At 41.9% G+C, this 20,725-nt stretch overlaps 2 pseudogenes; both read right to left on the bottom strand.

The window, feature by feature from the left end:
- Positions 1-703: 703 nt before the first annotated feature.
- LOC115778820 (leukocyte elastase inhibitor-like) lies at positions 704-5,786 on the bottom strand (annotated as a pseudogene).
- Positions 5,787-7,717: 1,931 nt separating this feature from the next.
- On the bottom strand, positions 7,718-13,585 carry LOC115778795 (leukocyte elastase inhibitor-like; annotated as a pseudogene).
- Positions 13,586-20,725: the final 7,140 nt, after the last annotated feature.

Below are 20,725 nucleotides of genomic sequence, written 5' to 3'. Positions count from 1 at the left end.
GCTTCTGACTAAATCTTCCAAATATTCTCACATCACCCCGCTACTGATCCAGTTACAGTGGCTCCCTGTGAAATTTAGAATACAGTTCAAGATTTTAGTCCTTACTTTTAGAACTCTTCACGAGCAAGCCCCATTTTATATTAGTGAACTCCTTCACTTGTATACCCCTTCTAGATCACTGTGATCATGTGATCAGGGACTACTGGCTGTATATTCTACAAGACTGAAAATGAAAGGAGACACAGCTTTGCCTCAGTTGCTCCCCGTCTATCTTAGAGTGGCAGACTCGATGTGCTTTAAAGGTCTTTTAAAAACTCATCTTTTTAGCTTGGCATTTGTTTAATTGTTTTTGGAGGTGTTTTTGAGAGGTGCTATATAAATAAAGTTTTACTTACTTACTTACTTGATAAGATAAGATAGTGTTTATTTGTCACATGCACAGTTATACACAGTACAATGCACAGTGAATGAAATGTATTTTGTACCTGCAACCATATATACACACACATATAAATAAGAAGAATTAAAAAAAAAAAAAAAAAAAATTAATTCACACTATACACTATACTCTATATACTATACACTATACACAATTTTATAAATTATAATATTTACATTGTGCAAAATGGTCCAGTTAGGCTCAGAGTTGAGCAGACGGATGGCTTGTGGGTAAAAACTCTTCTTCAACCTTCAGTCTTAGCCCTCAGGCAGCGGGTGGTAACGCCGGCCCTGATGGGAGCAGGGAGAAGAGAGAGTGTCCGGGGTGGCTGGGCTTTTTAGGATCTCATGGCCCTCAGCCTGCACTGCTTGGTGTAAATGTCCTGCAGGTTGGGGAGGGTGGTTCTGATGGTCCGTTCAGCTGAACGAACCACCCTTTTTAGGGCCATGAAGTCCTGCTTGGTGCAGTTTCCCATCCCGGTGGTGATGCTCCCACGCATGATGCTCTCGATGGTGCAGGTGTAAAAGTTCCTGAGCACCTTGAGTGGGAGCTTGAAGTCTCTCAGCCGCCTGAGGAGGTAGAGACGCTGTCTGGCCTTCTTCACAGTGATGTTTATGTGATGAGTCCAGGACAGGTCCTGTGAGATGGTCACTCCCAGGTATTTGAAAGTGTCCACTCTTTCCACCTCAGCACCACTGATGACAAGTGGATGGTAGTCCCTCTGCTGCTTCCTGCTGAAGTCACGATCAGTTCCTTTGTTTTGCTGACGTTGAGCAGGAGGGTGGTTCTCCTGGCACCAGTTCTCCAGGCGGGAGACCTCTCTCCTGTAGGCTGTCTCCTCATTGTGAGAGATTAGTCCCACAACAGCAGTGTCGTCAGCAAACTTGATGATGACGTTGGACTCTGACGTGGCCTCGCAGTCATGGGTGTACAGTGAGTACAGCAGAGGGCTGAGCACACAGCCTTGGGGTGATCCAGTGTTGAGGGTGAGGGAGGATGAGGTGAGGTGACCCACTCGTACCACCTGTGGTCTGCTGGTCAGGAAGCTGTGAACCCACCTGCACAGGGATGGGCCCAGGCCCAGGTCAGCAGCTTAGAGCCCAGCCTGGAGGGAACTATGGTGTTGAATGCTGAGCTGTAATCTACAAACAGCACTCTCACATAGTTCCCCTTACCAGTTGTCTATGTGTGAAAGGGTTCTTGTGGAGGAGGAAGATATGGCGTCATCTGTGGATCTTGCAGGCTAATATTGATAGAGAATAATGGCAAAAAATAATCTCCGGAATGGCTGGTTTACAAAAGAGGCACGAGAAAAGTTAACACATTATAAGATACTTTACCATTATTTTTTCACACCTAGTCGTCTTTTTAAATGGGTGTACTAGAGAACAGTTTGTGCTGGAAATGTTAAAAGTCATGAAGGTACTTTTATTCATGCAATGTGGTCCTGTCTTTAATACAGCCTTTTTGGCAAAAGTTAATCAAAACAATGGAAAATGGCTTGGCATACCTTTGCCTGTATCGGTTCAGTTGTGTCTTTTAGGGGACAGGTCATGTTTACCAAAATTTCTAAACATGCATTTGCTTTGTTACTAACTTGTTTTATGGCAGCGGCAGCCCAGAGTTATCCTTCATAAATGGAAAAGCCAAGATAGACCTGAGTATAGGGCATGGATAAAAACTATGAGATTGCATCTTTGAATTGTTGATGGCCAAATTACATGACCTACAGGAATCCTATACGCTTGTCTGGAATACTTTTTGCTTTTTATAAAAGAAGCATACTGTTTGGGGGTTTACAATTATTTATATACTCTGTTAAAGTATGGTGGGTATGTGCTGCTTGGTTTAGTCTGTGCTGGTATCTGTATTTTATCTTGGTTTTTTTCTTTGTAGAATTTTTTTGTTGTTGCTTTTGTTTGTTCATTTTTCAAATTAAATATTTTAAATAATAAAAGAAAAACATCACAGAAAGGGTTTTCATTATATTGTTTCAAAGACATTTTATTTGAACTGGTCCACGATCTCTTCTGGTGCTTCTGTTTACTGAGGAGATGAGAATGCAAGGACAGGATGGACTTGGTCTGCTTGTGCTGATGAAGAAGAGGAGGAAGGTGTGATCTGCTGTGAATTGCACCAATCTCGGCATGGAACAAAGCATCACAATGCCACCTGTGGCTGCAGCAGCTTTCTGTGCCCTCGTTCACCTCCACAAAGGCCTTGTGGCCACGTAGAAGGAAGAGTCCACTCCCGTTCACTGCAGACAGGTCAGCTCTTCCTCCACAGAACACGTCCTTCATGCCCAGTTGAGTGAGAGGCTCGTTCAGCTCGTAGTCTTCCTCCAGCTGAACTTTGGCAGGTGAAGGAAACTTCTGACTCAACGTCCCTGTTGTTCCTGTTGGTCCATTCGTCAGCCTCTCTTGTGTTAGCTCATTCTCCAGCTGCAACACAATCAAAATATTTCTTTGTCATATTTCTTTTTGCTCTTCTTTGACTGTTCTTTAAAGAAAATTGGTTCTAGCTTGTGTACCTTCAGCAGAGCATCTGAGCCGTCTGAGGACTCGTCAGGCAGCAGAATGAACATGCTGAGCTCCTCATCCACATTCGGCAGCTCCAGGATCTGCAGACCATGGTCACGAATGTGGTTGTAGGGCAGCGTCTCCATCTGTACATCATCTGGACTGGTACGGTCATATTCTGAACCAGGAAATCCAGGTGATCATATGAAAATTTATAGCTCCATATTTGTAAAGATGGAGACCAACAGTTCAGTTTTTTACCTGTTTGACTTGAAGGGCATCTCTTTGGTGTCTGCCTTATCAAAGGGACTCTTCCAGTTTCCCTTGAAGTAGATGGCATGACCAGAGCAGTTTGGTCTCTGAGCTGACTGTTCCTGGCTTCAGAAGCTCTTTTATCTTATCTGACAGAAAATACAGAAAGAAACCAACATTTAAGTGGAATCCACTGAGGATGTTATCAAATGATTTCCTGCTGTGGGAGATCCATATTCTCACTTTCTGTCTGCTGCTCCACCCAGCTGTTGATCTCTGCTCTGCACGCCTCTGGAGCTCGATGAAGTCCACAGCCTTCAGGTCTGCCTGTAGTACTTCTGTGCGGCTTCAAGGAAAGTCTGCAGAGAGCAGATATCCACTTATTAATCCCATCTTTGTAAGGAGGAACTTTATGAATAGAATAATTGATGAGCAATGTGAAGACTTACTGGAGGAAGTGGGCAGTGTTTTCTCCATAAGAGACGGTTGGCTAGTTTCAGGATGGATGATGCAGATGGTGAGTGATGTCAGCGTTCAGTTCTGCAGGTCTGCATGGACGCCTTCACCTGAGCTGAATGAGAGGACCTGTGTGGGATCAGGAAAACAAGACTGTTAAGGAGTGACACTGAGCCTAAATTGTCCTAATGTAACAATTTATGGGCCAAAGGCAGAAACTGACAAGTTATTCTTGGAAACTGAACACCAGCATCATGGGTTGCCAAGAGAAAGCCTCTTCTCAGAGGAACGTGGCAGAAGAAGCATGAAACAACATGGCAGCACAGCTTAGCTTTGCAAAGTTACATCTGGGCGCTGATTCTGATTTGTTTACACAGCCACAGACCTGGGCACCTTGTAATCGGTCGTCTGACCATGAACTCATCTGCATGCTAAAGTAGTCTAGAGTCAAATGTGAACTCATCTGTGCAACAGCTGAAACTGGGTCGTGCAGCAGCAAATGATCCCAAACACAGCAGCAAATCTCAAGACACTGATGTAGAAATGTGATCAGCTGAGGGTGGGGTGCATGTACTAAAGCAACAACATGCTGACCTTTGCCATCTGAGCAGCGGTGTCGCCTTTGGCTCCAGGTAGACCATGGCCAGGGCTGAGCTGATGCTCAGAGGAGAGACAAAGATGTTCCCAGCAGGGTTTGCTTGGCTCAGAGTGCGGAACAGCTCCAAGGCAAAAACTGTGTTGAGCTGCTGACGGAGGACATGGCTGATGGTGTTTCCTGCAACATGCAACAAGCTTTTTAAACTGGGATTTTAATTCCATACTGAAAACACAAGTTTATGAAATGTTTGTTTCTCTGTTCAGTTGGAAAAGGCTGTGACAAACACTTTTCATTCCTGCAGCACTGGAACTTTTTTTCACTGTTAAAAATGCACTCAAACATCACTGCCAGCAGTGGACTGAAATAACACTTAGGGTCTGGAAACTGACTCAACCAAGCACACTTGTTCAGACTAGAAAACTGTATCGTTTTCTGGTTAACTTTTCCTGTTGATCAGGAGCTGCTACCGGCAAACTAGGAAATAAACGCGGTGAAGATTTGGTCAAGTTTCTGACAAATAAAAAAACTCTTTGATTATCAAAGTGGTGATATTCCCGCTGAAGAACGATGTGCGTTCACAATTTCTCCAGCATCAAACTGTTCGGTCGTTTACAGGAAAGGGTGGTGTTGGCAGCTTCTGACCAATCTGAGAGGGCGTTTCAGGGATCGTGTGACTTTTGTTCCACAGAAAATGATCCCCATGAGACGTGGGAATTACTTACAGTTTCCCAAGTGAAATTAATTTGATGCTGCAGATCCAGCAATGTGAAAGTGACTCAGCAGCAGAATCAAGAGCATTTTCCAAATCAACAAATAAATACACGCGTGACAATGTGACGCACAAGCTGCAAATATAAACGTGTTCTCCCAGCAGAGAATCTGTAGCGATTAAAACACGCTGTAAATAAAAGACTCAGTGTAAAGGTGGCGCTTCCAGCTGAATTGAAACTGAAACTCGGAAAATAACCTGTGCCTGACAGTTTTAGTTTTTATTCTCTCAGCTGCAGACTCGCTGCTGTTTAAGGGTTTGGGAGTAAAATTAAAATAAAAACACAATTCAAACTTGTTAGAACAGTAAAATTGTTTGCTGCCAACAGCAAAAATAAAAATAAAATATTTATTACTGATCTAATCTAATCTATTCTAATCTAATTAATCACAGCATAGTTACCATGCGGTATATACCCCGGTAGAATGAAGCAGCGTCGTAGAACAGAAAACCAGGGTTAACCCTGAAGTTACCTGGATAAGCAAAACCCTGCTGCGTAGGACAGGCCCGGGTGAATGCTTCCGTTAGCGGCGTCAGGCTGAACGGAGCTAATGACAGGGGCAGGAAGGCAGACACGAGAACGCCACGAGAATCCGATGCTGACGGGACGCGCTGCGCCGAGGTTTTCGGACCGTGAGTGTCGTTACGAAGCTCGTTTCTACTGGCGAGCGACGTCCACGGCGAGTGACGTGCTGAAGCCTCGCTGTGTTCGGGTGGTTCAGGTTCGAGGTGCAGGCGTGATTTATGAAACATACACGCAAGTGTGGGAGTTTGGTCAGTTTTGGCGGTGGCACAGAGGGGCTTGTTTTCATGGAGCTGCTAAAGGAGAAGAGTTTCCCTGTATTTCAACACTTTGACCTTCTCTCTCCCAGTGAAGCATCACAGATAACATGCCTGCCAATTATGTAATGTGTGACTACTATAATATTCACAAGTTCGTTTCATTCTAAGGTAAAGTATTTGTTGTGCACCAGGCATCTGAGGTCCAACAACAACACCCCATTTGTGATATCATGTAGGCAGATGTACATATGTGTCCAAGCACATACAGGCTTCCTGTACAGCCCTGCATTCTCAGCACCATACGAAAAGGTTTTCGTCACAGCCCGAGAGGTTATTTCCAATGAGAGAAACAGACTGAGTCCAAGCACAGTGGAAAAAAAAAAATCTTAATAAAGATGAATAAAGTCACCATCACCACAGTATTCATAGCGCAGTCACAATCCCATCTTTTGAAAACACTGCAACAGTTTGAACATGAACATCTCATGTCCTGTTGTATTTATTTCTGTCAGTGATTATTCCCATGCTGACATTGCTGTGTGACATCGTAGAGGCCATCACAATAGTTGAAAATGACAATAAAGGTTTTGACCAGCAGGGGGGCTGGTGTGCACCTGAAGCCCTCCAGAAATTGGATGGAAATCTTTAAAGCAGGGGGTCTCAAACGTAAATGACCTGGGGACCACTGCTGGCTTTGTCATTATCTCATATATATATATATATATATATATATATAATATATATATATATATATATATATATATATATATATATATATATATATATCAGTCTGGGGGGGTTGGTAGTGGCAAGTACAGTAGTCCGTTAATGCAATAATACCAGTAGACTGTGGAAGATTTAGTAGTGAGGACATATCACAGCTGGACTTGCTGCACAGCTTCCTGCAGCTACGATGGCTCAGGCTCTGTGGACCAAGCCCACTTCAGGTGCTCCATTTGTGTAGAGCTGCTCAGGGATCTGTCACCATGTTGTGTGGCTGCAGCTGCTGCATGATCTGCCTGACAGACTACTGGGACTGTCAGCAGGTCCCAGACCACACTGGGCGGGTACACTGAGTGAGGGCCCCTCTGCTCCCCCCATTAAAAGAGGTCCTGGGAAGGGCTGAGGATTTGAGCACGCTACTTTTGCTGTGTCCTCAGTGTGTCCTGAGGGGACCGATGGGCAATGACGAGTAACTCATGACTGATTCTTAAATATTTATGTGGCACTTTTGTTGACACAGGATTCTAACGCACACCATGTTATGGTTTCAGAAGCATTTGGGTGAAACAAAGAGATGACTTGAAGGGCAAATCAATGAGAGCCAGATGAATCTTCAGCAGCTGAAACAAAACCTGTGGTCCTCTGAGAATAAAGTGACTGTATTGCTTTTGTAATGAATGAAGCACCACAGTGACTATAATAGTTATAATAGACTTGTTACGTCTAGTCCAGGTAATCAGTGTGTGGGATTGTCCTCACGGGGTGGTCAAAGTAATGATGAAGTACAGCAGCAGAACCTTCTCAGAGCTGATGGAGTTTTCTGGAGTGTCATCAGATGGTGACGGAGCTCATCAGGGGTTTATGTGTCCATTTTTATTCAAAAGTTGACAACACTCACCATGAACACAGAAGACTTGATACTGCTTCATTGATTTATTTTACACATTTTAACTGCTCCATGTAATGATGCTCTGAGGCCTACAAAGCTATATTAGAATGGTAAAACGGTATGTTATGTGTTGATCTCCTCAACCACAGAAACAAAGATAACAAGAGTAGACTATGTTATGAAACAGCTAATGTTGCTAATGTTAGACCTTTCTCCTGAGCAACTACTCCAACTGGTAATACTGTAAACTGTACTTATGTTAATAAAAGAGAATTATATAAATCCTTAACTATATTAACTATATGGCACCCAGCTGCCATCTTAGTTACTTAAGTAACATGAGCTATTATTTCAGCATAACAGCAGTCAAAATAAATTTTTTAGAAAAACATCACTGCAAAGGGATTAATTTATATTGTTTTAGATATATTAAAGATATTTTATTTGAACTGGTCCACCATCTTCTTCTGCTGCTTCTGTTTACTGAGGAGATGAGAATCTGCCAAAGAACAGGATGGACTTGGTCTGATTGTGCCTGATGAAGAAGAGGAAGGGATGATCTGCTCTGAAGTGTACCAATAATGAGTTAATCGCAATGCCACCTGTGGCTGCAGCAGCTTCTGTGCCCTCCTCGTTCACCTCCACAAAGGCCTTGTGGGCCACCGTAGACAGGAAGAGTCTCTCTTCAACCGCTCATGCCAGACAGGTCAGCTCTTCCTCCACAGAACACGTCCTTCATGCCCAGTTTAGTCAGAGGCTCCTTCAGCTCATAGTCCTTCCTCCAGCTTGAACTTTGGCAGGTGAATGAGAACTTCTGAATGAACATCCATGTTGTTCCTGTTGGTCCATTCGTCCAGCCTCTCCTGTGTTAGCTCATTCTCCACCTGCAACACAATTAAAATATTTCTTTGTCATATTTCTTTTGCTTTTCTTGACTGTTTTTTAAAGAAAATTGCTTCTAGCTTGTGTACCTTCAGCAGAGAGTTTGAGTTATTAGGCAGCAGAATGAACATGCTGAGCTCCTCATCCACATACGGCAGCTCCAGGATCTGCAGACCATGGTCACGAATGTGGTTGTAGGGCAGCTTCTTCATCTGGTACATCATCTGGACTGGTACGGTCACATTCTGAAACAGGAAATCCAGGTGATCATATGAAAAATTTATAGCTCCATATTTGTAAAAGATGGAGACCAACAGTTCAGTTTTTACCTGTTTGACTTTGAAGGGCATCTCTTTGGTGTCTGCCTTATCAAAGCGATTATTCCAGTTTCCCTTGAAGTAGATGGCATTGACCAGAGCCAGTTTGGTCTCTGATCTGACTGTTCCTGGCTTCAGAAGCTCTTTTATCTTATCTGACAGAAAATACAGAAAGAAACCAACATTTAAGTGGAATCCACTGAGGATGTTATCAAATGATTTCCTGCTGTGGGAGATTCATATTCTCACTTCTGTCTGCTGCTCCACCCAGCTGTTGATCTCTGCTCTGCACGCCTCTGGAGCTCCGATGAAGTCCACAGCCTTCAGGTCTGCCTGGTAGTACTTCTGTGTGGCTTCAAGGAAAGGCTGCAGAGAGCAGATATCCACTTATTAATCCCATCTTTGTAAGGAGGAACTTTATGAATAGAATAATTGATGAACAATGTGAAATCTCACTGGGAGGAAGTGGGCAGTGTTTTCTCCATAAAGACGGTTGGCTAGTTTCAGGATGTATGATGCAGATGGTGAGTTGATGTCAGCGTTCAGTTTCTGCAGGTCTGCATGGACGCCTTCACCTGAGCTGAATGAGAGGACCTGTGTGGGATCAGGAAAAACAAGACTGTAAGGATGTGACACTGAGCCTAAATTGTCCTAATGTAACAATTTATGGTCCAAAGGCAGAAACTGAACAAGTTTATTCTTGGAAACTGAACATAATCTTACTAAGCTTCATGCTCCCAGAAAACAACCCCTGATGTTTGTGGAGGCTGTGTTTGCCACCTACAATCCTGTGAAAAACCAAGTATGTCCTTATTGCTTCTACAGGAATTAAGCTGCAGCCAGGTGCTGATAATCAAATGCACTTGATTAACCGATCATCAGCAAGTGTGAGCTCCTCTGTAAAAGAAGGAGTTCTGGCAGTTTGCTGGTCTGGAGCTTTCAGGTGTGCATTAGCTCAATGCTACAATTGTCTCAGTATTGCACTAATCTACCACAAAGGTCAGATCATGCAATGATCAGATAAACTGCAACAAACCCCAGAGCTACAGCTCAGACTCTACAGGCCTCAGTTAGCATGTGACATGTTCAAGTTCATGACAACACAATTAGAAACAGACTGACCAAGTATGGCTCAGTTGAAGGGTTGCCAAGAGAAAGCCTCTTCTCAGAGGAACGTGGCAGAAGAAGCATGAAACAACATGCAGCACAGCTTAGCTTTGCAAAGTTACATCTGGGCCGATGATTCGATTTGTTTAACAGCCCAGGACCTGGGCACCTTGTAATCGGTCGTCTGACCATGAACTCCTCTGCATGCTAAAGTATTCTAGAGTCAAATGTGAACTCATCTGTGCAACAGCTGAAACTGGGTCGTGCAGCAGCACAATGATCCCAAACACAGCAGCAAATCTCAAGACTCTGATGTAGAAATGTGATCAGCTGATGGTGGGGTGCATGTACTAAAGCACAACATGCTGACCTTTGCCATCTGAGCAGCGGTGTCTCCTTTGGCTCCCAGGTAGACCATGGCCAGGGCTGAGCTGATGCTCAGAGGAGAGACAAAGATGTTCCCAGCAGGGTTTGCTTGGCTCAGAGTGCGGAACAGCTCCAAGGCAAAAACTGTGTTTGAGCTGCTGACGGAGGACATGGCTGATGGTGTTTTCCTGCAACATGCAAACAAGCTTTTAAACTGGGATTTAATTCCATACTGAAAACAAAAGTTTATGAAATGTTTGTTTCCTTAGTTCAGTTGGAAAAAGGCTGTGACAAACACTTTTCATTCCTGCAGCACTGGAACTTTTTTTCACTGTTAAAAATGCACTGAACCATCACTGCCAGCAGTGGACTGAAATAACACTTAGGGTCTGGAAACTGACTCAACTAGGGCTGCAACAATTCATCGAGTAAGTCAAATAATTTGATTATAAAAAAAAAAAAAAAACCTCGACAGAAATTTGCTGCTTCGTTTAAACTCTGCAGTACTCAGTTATCTCCGTGTAAATGGAGCGTTTCACCCACATCAGTAGTGATGGGTTGGTCGCGAACGATCTGGGTCTTTGAAGTGAACGACGGGAGCCGGCTCAACCCAAGCACACTTTGTTCAAACTAGAAAACTGTATTGTTTTCCAGGTTAACCTTCCTGTTGACCAGGAGCTGCTACCGGCAAACGCAGTGAAGATTTGGTCACGTTTCTGACAAATCAAAAAACTCTTACCTTTTATTATTAAAGTGGTGATATTCCCGCTGAAGAACGATGTGCATCCACAATTTCTCCAACCTCTAACTGTTCGGTCGTTCACAGGAAAGGGTGGTGTTGGCAGCTTCTGACCAATCTGAAAGGGGCGTTTCAGGGATTATATGACTTTTGTTCCACAGAAAATGATCCCTATGAGCATAGGCGTAGGAACTGGGGGGGGTGCCCCCCCCCCAATATTGGAGACAGCCGCATTTGTCCCACGCAAAAAATTACACCGCGGAGGAGAAAAATACTTGATTTTAAAATCTGTCCGGAATGTTGCCATGAATATGGTTTTTTATAACATCTTGCTGTCAGTTTACTTTCATAAATAGAAACCAAATCTTTTTCAGTCATCTAAATCCTGGGATGGTCAGTTGTCCAATATTTACTGGACAAGAAGTCAGTTTGCAAACAGTTTGTGGCTGCAAATGAGAGGCAGAAAATACATTTTGCCTCTTTTGCCTAGGCCAAGGTTTTTTAACCTTTTGAGTGCTCCGGAACCTGTTCTGCCAATTATTAAATGCAGGGCTTCAAAGTGCAGCAGCACATTCTGTTGTTAGTGAGGCACATAACTTGCCTATTAAATGCCAGAGGTATCACTTATTTATTTCTGTTGGTTATTATTTTTGTAACAGGTGGTATCACAAGGGGTCACACTGCAAGATTTAGGCCCGTGATTTGATGTCAAAAATATAAGACACTTTGGCCCTTTGAGTTACTTTTTTGACATTTTGCTAACTCCTCTTAATTGGAGGGGAAAGCGAAATGTCAAAAATGTAACTTAAAGGGCCAAATTGTCTTATATTTTTGACATCAAATCGTGGGCCGGAAGTAGGGGATGGGGCCGGAAGTGGCCCATGGTCCGGGAGTTTGAGACCGCTGACAAATTCCGCCCCCCCCCCCCCCCCCCAAGTAAAATATGTTACGTGTCACGTGACAGTATAATGTCAAAACAGCGTGGAGAGGGGAGGAGCAAGGTGTGCCTGCTCTGTGCTGTGGCCGGAGCTGCACTTAGACAGTCAGCTCGCATCTTTGATGAAACCGCGGCACTGCATACAGGAGAGAAACCGAAGCTAAAGTATCGATCTCAATACACCGGTATTGATCAATATCAATACCAATGTCGATATTGGATCGATCCGCCCGCCGCTAGTTGGGAGGTGCCAGTTTCCGGTGGGTGGCCAGGTGGTTGCTTGGTTTCACATCCTCTGTGCATATACTTGTGGTAGGTTTGGAGTCTTGTTTTTAAATTGTTTTAAACAGTTTTGTGTGTGCTGATGTGTGGTGTATATTTTTTATAACAGGGCCACACAATTTTAGAAGAAGAAAGATTGAAGTGGGATTTCCTGGGCGTGGGGTTCGATGCCACAGGGCCACACTTGATGCTTTGCAGGATTTGCCGTGACAGGGTGTGGCCTTATTAGACACTACGGGTATGCAGTGATTTTTAGTTGTTTTTAGGGATTGATTAGAATAAAGTGTTCGTTGCATTTAGTAATTCTTATTTGTTGTTTTTTTACAGTTCATCATGCTGTCCTCCTTGGTTTTGTTTAGATGGCTGATGTTCATATTGCACCATCCACATAATGGCCTCCCCTCCAACATCACGGATGGACCACTCTGGGTTGGCATTAATCAAATCCCTTAGTCTTATTCTGAGTGTCTGCTTTCACACCATCACAGAACTGCTCACGCAAGCCTTTAGAGGATTTTGAAGCTGCTTGTACATCATTTTTGACTATTTGATCCATCAAGTCCGTAAGAGCATGAGAATAATCAATGTAAAAGAGGTGATGGAAAATAATCCAAACTTGTGACCTCTGAAGGACTGTATAAGGGAACTGATTTAAATCCTCAATCTCCCCAGGTTGTCCGGCCAGAACAGATGAGAAAAGACGTCAGTTACACTCATGCCACTCTTTATTACGTTTGGGATGAGGGTTATGTTTATAATGAAGTCTATGGTTTCTACAAAAAGAGAACTAAATGACAATAAGTGATCAAATAAATTATATACCATATATAATCTAACAGCACAGATAAATGTTCAAGTATCCAATATGAAATAAAACCAGGATGGTGTAAAGAGTTATTGCATGAACTAAAATAGCATACTAGAAAGAAATATTGATCTCTGGTGAATTCTCGTCAAATACAGAAAATTCCAAGTGTCCCTGAACGCCCCATTAACTAAAGAATAGTTACGGGAATTTTTAGAATTCCGATGGTCTTTAAATGCAAAACTGGTATTTTCGGAAAGGCAATTAAAAAAAAATAAATAAAAAACTAACTCAGGTGCAATTAAGAATAATAAGAATTTCACAATGATAGTTATCGTAATAATAAGGAATATTATGTCGACAACACTCAGAATTAAACAGTTAAAACAACTAAAGATTATTTCAACAGCGCACTGGACTCTTTTTCATAACTAGCCAAAATATTAAAGAGGCGAACTTACAGTTTCATGGACGCATAAATATCGATGATACACAAACATGACTGTCCCGATAAGATAGTGCTCCACTGAGGTGAAAAGAACAACTATTCTGGCAACTATTTGCTGGTAATGTTCCAACTGAGGGACAGCGAACTAGCGAGGCGGAAACTATTATGGGATGGATTATGAGAGACAACTATTATGGGATGGTGATGCGTTTAATGAGTCCGGAAACTAGTAAATCAGGAAACCCTTTTTAACAATTAATGACTCCCCTTCAAGTTGTTTACGGTTAAAGAATCGACGCTGTAATGAGATTCTTTTTTTTTTTTTTTTTTTTAATATATATTTTTTTGAACATTTACTTATTATGCAAAAATACCGAGACAGAATGTGAGATTCTTGAATGCATGCAACCATAAACCTCCCCAAAAACAGCTCAAAATCACTGCATACCCGTAGTGTCTAATAAACCCACACCCTGACACGGCAAATCCTGCAAAGCATCGAGTGTGGCCCTGTGGCGTCGAACCCCACGCCCGGGCAATCCCACTTCAATCTTTGTTATTCTAAAATTGTGTGGCCCTGTTATAAAAAAAATATACACCACACATCAGCACACACAAAACTGTTTAAAACAATCTAAAAACAATTCTCCAAACTTACCACAAGCTATGCACAGAGGATGTAAAGCCAAACAACCACCTGGCCACCCACCGGAAACTGGCACCTCCCAATAAAGCTGCCAGCTTCCCTTTTATTGAGGCTTAGACCCAGGGAAAGCACGACCCCTTATGATACCACCTGTTACATTCTTATTGTTTATTTTATTTATTAGATTTATTAGAGTTTCAAACTGGATATAGGTATATTTTAATAGCTGGTTTTCTTTCTTTTTTTTTACTTAAGGTTTATATTAAAAGTGAATAATTTGTTTATTACATTATTTGTGAGGGTTCTTTCATGTCAGAACGTTGTTTAATTAAAGAACCAGTTCTGTTGCCAGTCAACCTACATAAATGCATTTTTGACCAGTATTAAATGTTTTCGACCAATAAAACATCAAATGTTGCACTTGTGTGTGCTAATACATTTTTGTGTTACTGGAATATTTAGCTTGCTAGTTACCAGTGTGGTCACCTGATAAAGTGAGCATACAGCCCTGGAAGGACATTATGCTTGATAGAAGACTCAAGCCATTTTGTTTGGTGGTTTGCCCACGTCTTACGATTATAAAACATATACATATGTCAATTATACATGCAATAATAACACGACACTATTTTGCCAAGAAATATTTTAAAAAGAAGAAAACAAAGGCTCAGAAAGCATTTTTTTGTGCTTTGCTCAGAGTATTTACGGATCTGTCAGGTTTCTGATATGTGGCCCCCCAACAGTAAACTCAATCCTACGCCCTTGCCTATGAGACGTGGAAATTGTTTACAGTTTCCAAAGGGAAATTAATTTGATGCTCTAGTAGCTGCAGTTCCAGCAATGTGAAAGTGACTCAGCAGCAGAGTCAAGAACATTTTCCAAACACCAAAATAAATACACGCTTGACCAACGGCGTAACTTTGGGTCCAACATTGGGGGGGTTAAGCTCTCTATTAAACCATTTACTTTTCTAAAAGGATTCAGGAGATTTTGGGTTAATTAGAAATGTATTAGAAATACATTGTAATGCTTTTACTATGTATTTATTTAACTTTATTTGTATTTACTCTGCACCTTCAACAATTAAGAAAAGGCTTACATTTTTCACATTTCTTCCAACAGTAACAAATATCTTTCATGAACCTGTTTTGTTTTACTACCAATTTTGCAGCCCCTCATTCCACTTTTAAAGAAACTGTTTTAATTTGGCCTGCCAAATATAATAAATAAAATATTTTACAAGGGGTGTTGTGCTCTTCATTTTTTCAAACCCGCTGCCCACCAGCTGCTTCCACAAGCAAAAACTGCTGCTTGGTAGAGAAAGCGGGTTGTTGGGTGATACCAAGTTTTTGTGGGGAGAGGGGGGGGGGTACATTACCAAATGATTAAACATGCTAGTAGTTTACCCAAAATTGATAATGAATAAAGAAAAATAACATGTTATTTATGTAAGATGTTTTTTGTAAATCGAAATGATGTGACTTTATTTGGGGGGGGGGGGGTGTTATAGTGATTGGATCAGATTATTGAGGGGGTCATAACCCCCCTATCCCCCCCCGCAAATTACGCCCATGCGTGTGACAATGTGACGCACAGTTTGCGCTTCAGTGGTTTTAATAAGGAACGGCTTAACTAAGCTGCAAATATAAACGTGTTCTCCCAGCAGAGAATCTATTGCAATTAAAACATGCTGTAAATAAAAGACTGAATAGAAATTGAAACTCGGAAAATAACCTGTGTCTGACAGGTGCAGACTCGCTGCTGTTTAAGGGTTTGAGAGTAAATATTAACTACAAAAACACAATTCAAACTTGTAGAATAGTAAAATTGTTTGCAGCCAAGAGCAAAAATAAAAATAAAATTTATTACTGATCCCCATCAGGGAAATGAAAAATTTTAGGTACTGAAAAACGTTAGACCCTCCTGACGCTGTTTTCTGTGATTTCATACATGCTGATCTCTAATCTGATCTAATCTAATCTAATCTGTTATGTGCACGTTCGTTTAGTTAAGACATTTAATATATTAAAGCATCAGAAAATATCACACGTGTACATGTGAGCACACTGAAAAAGCCTTTTAAGTAAAGCCTGCCCTTTTTTCTAATGGTTGTGTTTGCGGAAAAGTCCATTTAATATTGTCTAAATTGATAGAAATGTGTAAGTGTGCAACAAATCTTGAACCACCCTTCATTTTATTATATTTTGCCACAATAATTAGAAATAGGCAGAGCAATTTATTAAAACTTTTGCAAATTGAGTGCATTTACACATACAGCATCGTGCAGCTACAAAGCTAGGGTATGTGTAGTGTCTGTCACTCTGGGACTTGACAACGCAGTACATTGTACACAAGTTTCCTTGTCAAATTCACCCAGTTTGTGAGGATGGCCTGCTCTAGGCAGGCTTACACATCACCCATATGTCTTCCATTTATTAATGATGGATATGATTTAACTCCAGGGGATGTTCAGTGATTTTCTTTCTGTAATATTTTCTCATAGTTGCTTGGAGTGTTCTTTTGGATTCAGTTTCAGATTTATTTATATAGGGCAATTCACAACAACAGTCACCTCATGGTGCTTTTTATTGTAAGATAAAGACTACAATATTAAAAAGAAAACCCAACAATCGCACGACCCCCTATGAGAAAGCATTTTGCAACACTGAAAGGAAAAACTCCCTTTAAACAGGAAGAAACCTCCAACCGAAACAGGCTCAGGGAGGGGCAGCCATCTTAATCTTTCAATAAACGGCGGCTCCTGTAACAACAGAAAATCCCCTCTGGGATCAATAAAGCATTTCTGATTTTGATTCTGCCATGACCGGTTGGGGATGAGTGGAGAGAGAAGAGAGCAGAGAGAGGCAGGACCAAAGACACACTATGGGAAGAAGTGCAGGAGTTTAATAATGATAGCTAATGATAGCTAAATACAGTAGTGGTGTATAAACCAAGAAGTGAAAATAGGTGAGTGAAGAAGAAACACTCAGTGTGTCATGGGAAACTCTACAACAGCCTAAACCTATTGTAGTAGCATGACTGAGGAATACTTACCTGATCCAGCCATAACTATAAGCTTTATCAAAAAGGAAAACCTATTCTTAAAAGTAGAGCGGGTGTCTCCCAAATCCAAACTGAAATCTGGTTCCATAGTAGAGGGGCCTGAAAGCTCAGAACCACAATTAAGCCAGCAGTCTGAGAGCAAAGTGTTCTATTAGGATAATGTGCTACTACCAGGTCTTTAAGATAAGCTGGAGCCTGATTATTCACGACCCTGTATGTGAGGGAAAGGATTTTAAGTTCATTTCTGGATTTAACAGTGAGTCAGTGAAGAGAAGCCAATATATGCTCTCACTTTCTAGTTCCTGTCAGTGATCTTGCTTCAGCATTTTAGATCAGCTGAAGGCTTTTCAGGGAGCTTTTAGGACAGCCTGATAATAATGAATTACAATAGTCCAGCCTAGAAGTAATAAATGCATGAACTAGTTTTTCAGCATCACTCTGAGATGGGATGTTTCTCATTTTAAAGATATACAAGAAAGCAGCCCTGCATATTTGTTTAATATGTTCATTGAACGGCATATCCTGGTCAAAAACAAGTACAAGATTCCACAGTGTTACTGGACTCCAAGGTAATGCTATGCAGAGTATCTGGTTAGACACCATGTTTCTAAGATTTGTGGGGCCGATTACAATAACTTCTCTTTTATCTGAATTTAGAAGCAGAAAATTAGAACTCATCCAGGCCTTTATGTCTTTAAGACATTCCTGCATTTTAACTAATTCATGTGTGTCTTCTGATTTCATAGGGAGAAATAGCTGACTATCATTTTTATAGTAATGAAAATGTATGCTATGTCTTCTAATAATACTGCCTGTCTAGGAAGCATAGGAAGCATTGTTGATTTGGCTACTCATAAAACAGTTAAATCTTACAAGACTTAAAAACTCAATTTGGTTTAGAAAACAAATTAGATTTTTGGAAATATATGCAAATACGTAGTAGTTTGAGTGAGGTGATGAAGTACCTGTCAGGGGAAGACAGTGTAGTACAGCTTTATTTTCAATCATCTCAAAGTGTTCAGTCAGCCTCTATGTTTGATAAAATGATGGCTAAGACTCTGTATGACAACAGTGAGAGTCTCAGACTGATCTGGCAAAGAGACTTACAGACCAATATCCAAACTACCATTCCTATCCAAGATACTGGAAAAGGCTGTTGCTAAGCAGCTTACAGCCTTTCTGGAACAACATAATATCCTAGATACATTTCAATCTGGCTTTCGCAGAGCTCACCTTACTGAAACAGCTCTCCTTAGAGTTCCCAGTGACATTTTGCTGAGCAGGGATGCAGGCGAATGCTCTGTTATATTAATGTCAGATCTTTCTTCTGCTTTTGACACTGTAGACCATGAAATTTTACTTGATAGACTACATCGCTGGGTGGGTATATCTGGATCTGCCCTGAAATGGTTCACTTCATACTTGTCAAATCAACGTTTTCACGTGGCAGTTTCTGATTTTAGGTCCGACTCTGCTTATCTTACGTATGGCGTACCCCAAGGTTCTGTTTTGGGCCCTCTGTTGTTTCTGTTTGATTTGCTCCCTTTGAGGCATGTTCTAAACACTTTTGAGGGAATATCATACCACTGTTATGCAGATGACATCCAGCTGTATATTTCTTTCAGGCATGAGCATGTCTCAAAGTGGCAGGTACTAATAATGTGTCTAAAATCCATTAAAAGCTGGCTAGCTGACAATTTTCTTCAACTCAATGAGGACAAAACTGAAATCCTGATCTGTGCTCCAGATAGATCTATTTCTAATATAATGGTAGCCCTTGATCCTCTTGGTACATTTGTTAAGCCTTCTATTAGGAACCCTGGGGTAACCTTTGATTCTGCTTTTATCCTTGACACCCATGTTAAATCTTTGACGCACTCTTGTTTCTTCCACCTTAGGAATATTGCTAAGCTTACCTCCATCGTATCTAATTCAGAACTTGAGATGGTTATTCATGCATTTATATCCTCACGTCTGGACTATTGTAATGCATTGTTTACCTGTCTTAGCAAACATTCCCTGGAGCGTCTACAGGCTCTTCAGAATGCTGCTGCTAGGCTTCTGACTAAATCTTCCAAATATTCTCACATCACCCCGCTACTGATCCAGTTACAGTGGCTCCCTGTGAAATTTAGAATACAGTTCAAGATTTTAGTCCTTACTTTTAGAACTCTTCACGAGCAAGCCCCATTTTATATTAGTGAACTCCTTCACTTGTATACCCCTTCTAGATCACTGTGATCATGTGATCAGGGACTACTGGCTGTATATTCTACAAGACTGAAAATGAAAGGAGACACAGCTTTTGCCTCAGTTGCTCCCCGTCTATCTTAGAGTGGCAGACTCGATGTGCTTTAAAGGTCTTTTAAAAACTCATCTTTTTAGCTTGGCATTTGTTTAATTGTTTTTGGAGGTGTTTTTTGAGAGGTGCTATATAAATAAAGTTTTACTTACTTACTTACTTGATAAGATAAGATAGTGTTTATTTGTCACATGCACAGTTATACACAGTACAATGCACAGTGAAATGTATTTTGTACCTGCAACCATATATACACACACATATAAATAAGAAGAATTAAAAAAAAAAAAAAAAAAAAAGTAATTCACACTATACACTATACTCTATATACTATACACTATACACACTTTTATAAATTATAATATTTACATTGTGCAATAATGGTCCAGTTAGGGCTCAGAGTTGAGCAGACGGATGGCTTGTGGGTAAAAACTCTTCTTCAACCTTTCAGTCTTAGCCCTCAGGCAGCGGTAACGCCGGCCTGATGGGAGCAGGGAGAAGAGAGAGTGTCCGGGGTGGCTGGGCTGTTTTAGGATCTTCATGGCCCTCAGCCTGCACTGCTTGGTGTAAATGTCCTGCAGGTTGGGGAGGGTGGTTCTGATGGTCCGTTCAGCTGAACGAACCACCCTTTTTAGGGCCATGAAGTCCTGCTTGGTGCAGTTTCCCATCCAGGTGGTGATGCTCCCACGCATGATGCTCTCGATGGTGCAGGTGTAAAAGTTCCTGAGCACCTTGAGTGGGAGCTTGAAGTCTCTCAGCCGCCTGAGGAGGTAGAGACGCTGTCTGGCCTTCTTCACAGTGATGTTTATGTGATGAGTCCAGGACAGGTCCTGTGAGATGGTCACTCCCAGGTATTTGAAAGTGTCCACTCTTTCCACCTCAGCACCACTGATGACAAGTGGATGGTAGTCCCTCTGCTGCTTCCTGCTGAAGTTCACGATCAGTTCCTTTGTTTTGCTGACGTTGAGCAGGAGGTGGTTCTCCTGGCACCAGTTCTCCAGGCGGGAGACCTCTCTCCTGTAGGCTGTCTCCTCATTGTGAGAGATTAGTCCCACAACAGCAGTGTCGTCAGCAAACTTGATGATGACGTTGGACTCTGACGTGGCCTCGCAGTCATGGGTGTACAGTGAGTACAGCAGAGGGCTGAGCACACAGCCTTGGGGTGATCCAGTGTTGAGGGTGAGGGAGGATGAGGTGAGGTGACCCACTCGTACCACCTGTGGTCTGCTGGTCAGGAAGCTGTGAACCCACCTGCACAGGGATGGGCCCAGGCCCAGGTCCAGCAGCTTAGAGACCAGCCTGGAGGGAACTATGGTGTTGAATGCTGAGCTGTAATCTACAAACAGCACTCTCACATAGTTCCCCTTACCAGTGTCTATGTGTGAAAGGGTCTTGTGGAGGAG

Source organism: Archocentrus centrarchus, chromosome 4 (genome assembly GCF_007364275.1).
Source record: "Archocentrus centrarchus isolate MPI-CPG fArcCen1 chromosome 4, fArcCen1, whole genome shotgun sequence".
NCBI classification, from domain to species: domain Eukaryota; kingdom Metazoa; phylum Chordata; class Actinopteri; order Cichliformes; family Cichlidae; genus Archocentrus; species Archocentrus centrarchus.
This window is presented reverse-complemented; position numbering and strand designations above follow the sequence as displayed.